The following is a 6,283-nucleotide window of genomic DNA, read 5'->3' as shown; positions in this document are numbered from 1 at the left end:
GGGCCGAGATTTATTTCTCATCTGGAAATCGTTGGAAAGTCCACCTGCCCGGCTACATAACCTCCACCGGCCATAACCCTTGCGCCATCCCGCACGTACGCGCATAGAGGGCATAGAGGTTACCCCCCTCCCCGTATGCGCCGCTAGCTCGCTTTCTGCGACGGCCTAAAAGAAGCCGCTACGGATCCGGACCCAGATTTTGTAGCATAGTGTAGCTTTAATTGTCATTTTCTTTGGTTCCTTCAGAGCCCTTATATGCCTATGTAACTTTCATTAACTCTGCGTCACAGTCATACCTCGATAGCCGTGAAAATGAAAGTTCGCAAAACTGAATTTATTGTGCTGGTTGGAGAAAGAAAAACTTAATCATAGAGATCGCCCTCCCCCCATTTACCAATCCCCATCCGACCAGGGCACCCATTAACATTGTTTCCACAGCTCCACAACGAAAGGCGGCTTTCAGCGAGGGACCACTGTATTGAAGCTGTAAATGACCCAATTTCCCTGTTCTCCTATGCGCCCGAATTCGTAAAAATCTAAAAGGCATGCGCAGCGGCCAGCCGCTGCTGATAAGAGAGCGCAACGCTTGCGTTCCCCACGCTCGAAGCTTTTCGTTCTCGTCGTTGCCAATTCTGCTTTAAGCTTGCATTGCTCGCATTCCATGCATTTTTGTAATGCATTGAAGCGTAGCCGACAAATACACTAAACAAACAAAAAATAAATAAAATTTAAATCGCCTCAAACAAACAAAATACAATTTTGTTATAATTTTTAATTAAATTTCGTTTTGGGCTCAACATTGCGGATCGCTGGTCGCGGGGGGTCGCTGCTTTTGATAAATTTTTTCATTTTTCTCATATACTATATTCATATACCCTATCGTTTATATATATGTACATACCTCTATATACATATATATCTAAAACTTTTCTCTTTCTCCTTTAGTGATTAAGCCTCTTTTTTCCATTCCATTAATTTTTTGTATCCTTGATTTGCCTACTGGTTGTAATTAAAGACTTGTGTTATTTTCGGTAGTGAAACTCGTGTTCGCTCGTTTTTTGATTATAGAGCAACATGTCTAGTATTAAGTACAGAGAAATATATTGAATGTTGTCAGCCATGAATATGGAGTAGACTTCTAATTTCCTAGTGACATGGTGACGTAATGGGGTAGGGTGAGAATTAGAGGGATTTCCAGAAGCTGCGCACAACTGGAAATCATGGAAGGGTGGGTACAGAATCGTGGGGTTCGACTTCCATCTCAAGCCCTCACGCCCGCGATAGTTTTGGAACACACCGACGAAAGCCCCTAGTACTTTCGGGTACGCCCTATGTATGATTGTGCCATTTAATTTCGGTTATGCTCGGAATAGGCAGATTGTTGCTTTCGGAGTTAGCTCCCTGTAGAGTCACGGGATTCTAAAATCTAAAGTTTATGTAGTAGGAGTCGAGACGCGGTCGTTGATACCGGTACATACTTTCATGCAAACAAATGCGAAAATTTCAATTAGCTGAGGCGGCGAACAATTTCAGTTGTGCGCAATTAGAGACAAACTTAAAGGAAAAATGCTCTGTCGGGGCTGACACGGTCGAGATTTCTGGCTGTTATGACAATTACCATCCCCGCTATCTCGGCCACCATTTGGTTACGCCTTATCCCCCGATTATGGTTATTATTTGGCAGTGCACAAGTTTAGGATGATGCTCACGATGAGGCTAAGGTTACGCTACCATGAACTTACTCCCAAATTTTAGTCTTGACTTCAGAAAAAGAAAGTCGCGGTAGTAAGTAATCGGACTGAGAGTCCTTTTAGGGCTTAGTTTTTGAGTAGGAAATACTTAAAAAAATGCATGCATACAGAACCATAATAATAAGTGTGAGCTTAGATGTTGTTGTGTTTTTTTTTTGAAGATACGGTTCGAAACTCGAAACATCATAGGAAAGGTCAAAGGTGAATCATAGATCAAGAATTTTTGATCTGCATGGTAATACACCACTTGGCCCAAACAGGATGTTCAATTTCAATCTTTCAAATATTTGCACAGCACCTTGACTGAAAGCTATTAGGTTTGAGTGGCACGAAATGACCTTTCACTGGACACAGAGCTTGGTATCATCCGTATACGTGTATATGAGAGTGTGCTCGGAAGTTTGTTGATTTAAAACAATTCTGACGTAATTTACAATAGCAAAACAATTAGCGCTACGTATGTACATACTAAAATGTTACTTAGCAAATTCTTATAGTACATACATATTTATAACTTAATATGATTTATTCTACCATCTGCTTGACCGAACAATAGTAATGTTTACGCCCCAGACCACCACAAATGCAACTACTGCTTGCTGCTTATTCAACATTCACAAAGAGCGACCACACACACCGCCACACACTCCGGACACGCACAGACAGAAGAGCCCACTAGCACAATTACACATTTGCATGTGTATTTACTCAGTCACACACACAAACACCTACTCAAGAGTTCCCGCATGCTTAGGAGCTACCTTTTGGCTTCGCTTTATGACTGCCAACTACTAAAAGTGCTTCAATTAGCGCTCTGATGAACTCTGATGAGCCCAAAGTAAATTATCTGCTAATTGAAGTACATATGCCTCCTGACAGCCCTCTCTATATGAGACGTGAGGGTACATCCATATGCGAAAGCGTAGGTGACGGAGCGGCAGACACATCCAAGTGGCCATAAAACTCATTCGCTGTGCCTTGACAAAGTCGAAGCGGTGCCAGGACGGCTGAGTGAACGTGCATCGTTCTGAAGTCTGAAATCACATCATGAAAAATATTCTCAAGTAAAATTATACATAATTTGAGTCGTATATTCTTAAAAGTATGCAAAAGTGTGTTGTTTTCCTATGCGCTGGTGGTAAGTGGCTCTGGCTAAAGGGGGTCAACTAACCAGACCAAAGGAACGGGAGCATGTTGACGCGTATTTTTATCCAAGACTCCAACTAGTGATCTAACTGAGTCAACAGATATTTGGCACCTTAGAGTGCCTTGCTTTATTGATGAAATCTATGTTTTTCTTCTCTAGTCGGCAAGCTCATCCTAACTAGCCCTGATCTCTGGAAACCCACTGCAAAGATATATTTTACATTCTTTGGGCTGTTCCCGTTCCCCTTCCGTACAGCTGCTACGCCCATTAAATGTTCCGAGTTCCGGTTGCTTTGGAGCTCACGTAGAGACCATAAAAGAAGCTTTGCATACATATGTATGTATGTATTAGGTAAGGTGTATTATAAAGCATGGAAAGCAATGAGTATCATCATCATCATCAGCAGCAGCAGAAATAGTAGCAGCAGATGCATGGGACATCTTGCACTAAAACAGTGCGAAAGACAGAGCGGGGTTGGAGGTAAGCAACGGATACGGACACGGACACAGACACGGAACAGGCGACATTTGAATGCCCTACTCCATTCTGAACCTTTCTCAAGCCATGCGAGAGAGTAACAAAGTGAAGTGATCATCATCAGCAGGGAGAGCATCTCGAGACGCTTTCCCGCATAGGACGGAGCCAGACACGTTCCATGGACATGCGAGCTGAGAAATGGAGCAATTCCAGGTGGGTATGCGAATGCGGATGGGGTTAGGGAGTTAGTGGATGTGGAGTGTCTGACTCGAGTCATTCATTTATGCACTTGGTGGCTCATATTGTTGCTCACTTACTCAAATTTTATTAAGTGGCGTGAGGCACTCTCTCCCCACTCGTGGCTTCTGTCTACTCTCTCGTATCTCCTGCTGTGTCAGCTCTCAAAGCCCACCAGTCAGAAGATGAGTGCTCTATCCTTCAGCCCCCACTGTGTGTGAATCCTATTTTTATTTTCCGTTTCTATCAGCTTACGGTTTCATGTCAGGAATCCAACTTTAATTTTAATGCAACTCCACTTGCAAGACAGGCACAGGCACAGCCAGCATCCAACATTGAGCACCGAGTGCCATGGCATCCTCTGGAGTATACATGGGTCAAGCCAGCTAGTTGTTCCTGGTCCGGCATGCACCGTTAAATCTCCTAATCGACACGGACGGCCACAGTTGGCCCGAAAAATGAAATCCGTAAAACTTTTACCAGTTGCATTTAGAAAATGGCCAAAGGAGCTCTCTGGCCGAGGGCCAAGGCAACCAATGCAGCCAACGCAGCATCTAGTCACGATGGAAGGGATGGAATGGAAACTGTTGGAGACAAGGCAAGCCGGGGGAATTAGAATTTCGGATGGAAAATATCCAACTGTGCACCATGTTAATGGCAAATGGCGTTCGCAGTTGTCCTCCCTGCCAAAATTCCTCCTTACGGGCTGCTCTCATTCTCTCCCACCTAAATGATCCGGTCTCCGTCTCCGTCTCCGTCTCGGTGTCAGCTTCGGTTTCAGTCTCAGTCAGTACAAGGGTGCGAACAGCAAAGGGTCGGGAGCAGTATACGAAAATTTATTACACTCGAAATAGTGTATATGTATGTTTGTATGTGTGTATGTATGTATGCATGTACATTGTGCATATAGATAAACGTATTCACAGACATCATATATAGATGTGACTCGGCATATAGGAATGCAAGTACGGGTATATGCATCTGGAGTAAAGCTTAAAAGTGTGTGTACGACGTAAGCCAATTTTCAGGCGAAACGTTAACTGCCAGAAAATGAAATGAACTACAAGGCGAAAGAGACACACGCACACAGATAACTTAATGGGAAACTTTTTAGCTTGGATAACATTCGCTGGAGTCAGCCAAATGCCTAATGAATCAACTTCAGGAAGCGACTTTTAGTCGCATATTGTCGCCACGATAGGGCCACCATATGGAGCACACGAAGGCCGTTGTGCGATGGCTAATCAAGGCTACTTTAAAAATCGGTTCTGAGCTTCAGGAGGCTATCCGTAGAGATACAACTGGCCTAAGAAGCTGTTAAGGCTAGGCTCATCCTTAGAATCATATTTGTTGAGTGATCTTATCATAACATATCATTAGGTATGAACTGGAACAGCTATGACTTCGTCTGATGTCGGGGTCACCATTGTTACGATCTTAGGAAATGGCAGGTAAATGAAATGAATAGGTACTGCATTATTTGTAGTTGCAATTAATACATTATTTGGTGATTATGAGTGAAATATCAATATGAATAAATAAATATGACAAATAAAGCAAATAACCAAAGCATGGTCAGAGATAATCAAATCGATGACCACTCATAGTTGGTATAATCGGTGGGTCAACGAAAGGGTGGCAGTTCATACAGTTCAAATGACGTTCAATCTCTGAAGGGCAGCAAACGAAAACAAAAAAAAAGAGCTCGGGTCCGATCCGGGTCCGGATCCGGGTCCGCAACCAAAGTGTTTACTCAGCGCGGTTCGTTTGACAGCTCACACATCGAGTGCGGTTTCTGCTGGAACTCTGCCAATCGACGTGGCTGGATGGAGTGGCTGATGCAGAGGCACGGATGAGCTGGCTGACAGGTGGACGTCACTTACTTACGCTAATTAAAACGACTATCGCGCTGATACCACTTCTCCTTGTTTGCCCTCTCTTTATCGCGCTCTAGCCCTCTGCTTGTCACTTTGACAACTTTGACGCAAACAGATAAGCGCGGAATTCGACAGAGTAAGTGGAAGTCTAGGCTGACAGGAGAGCCTTTCCCTGTGGGTTGCACTTGCAGGTTGCATCTCTCCTAGGGCTGCACCTAATTTCCGCTTTGTTGAGAGTGGAGTTTGATGGTCCTGTTTCAGCTACTTATGTTTGCTTGAGCGTGGTATGATCGACCACCTGGAACCAGTGGGTCCATACTGCCTGGCATTCACCAGGGTATCGACGGGCCTTCATCTTTCCTTGCAGCTGAGATATGTTCGAATTTCATGGCAGTTAGCCAGCTCCCAGTTTCCAGTTCTCGCAGCTCAGTTGCTCAGCTGCCTGCTCTCAACTGTGCTGTCGTCAGTTTAGTTCAGTTGAGTAGCACTGCAACAGAATGAGTCCCAGTCCCAGTGCTGTCCCAGGAGGATCCCTTATAAAACGTTCAAATGGGACCGTTAACTCTTCTTTCCTCCTTGCAGCAGCATGGCTGGGCTTTGGTTGGCTTTGCTGGCTGACCCTGTCCACTGCCTGTTCCGCCTTTCGCTGGTCTCTACTGTTGCCCCCACCTGATTTTTATAGAATCACACGCTTCGCTGCTCTCGGCGACAGGAGGTACCCCCTTGGTTATGTGGCATAGGAATGGAACAGGTAGGGATGGGATTGGTAACGGGCGTGGAAACGGGAATAGGAG

The 6,283-nt window shown here is 44.6% G+C and overlaps 1 long non-coding RNA gene across 2 annotated transcripts; it reads left to right on the top strand.

Annotated features, from left to right (window-relative positions):
- The first annotated feature begins 3,034 nt into the window (after positions 1 to 3,034).
- LOC26534017 (uncharacterized) lies at positions 3,035 to 5,164 on the top strand. Of its 2 annotated transcripts, none has more exons than XR_004470493.1 (3): positions 3,035 to 3,249; positions 3,302 to 3,588; positions 3,923 to 5,164. It is a non-coding gene; the product is annotated as an uncharacterized lncRNA (long non-coding RNA). The 2 variants fall into 2 exon arrangements; XR_001453489.2 differs by having other exon boundaries at positions 3,036 to 3,249; positions 3,305 to 3,588.
- The last annotated feature ends 1,119 nt before the right edge of the window (positions 5,165 to 6,283 follow it).

Source organism: Drosophila pseudoobscura, chromosome X, assembly GCF_009870125.1.
Source record: "Drosophila pseudoobscura strain MV-25-SWS-2005 chromosome X, UCI_Dpse_MV25, whole genome shotgun sequence".
Classification (NCBI taxonomy): domain Eukaryota; kingdom Metazoa; phylum Arthropoda; class Insecta; order Diptera; family Drosophilidae; genus Drosophila; species Drosophila pseudoobscura.
Note: the sequence above shows the minus strand (reverse complement) of the source record. Positions and strands in the feature narration are given on the sequence as shown.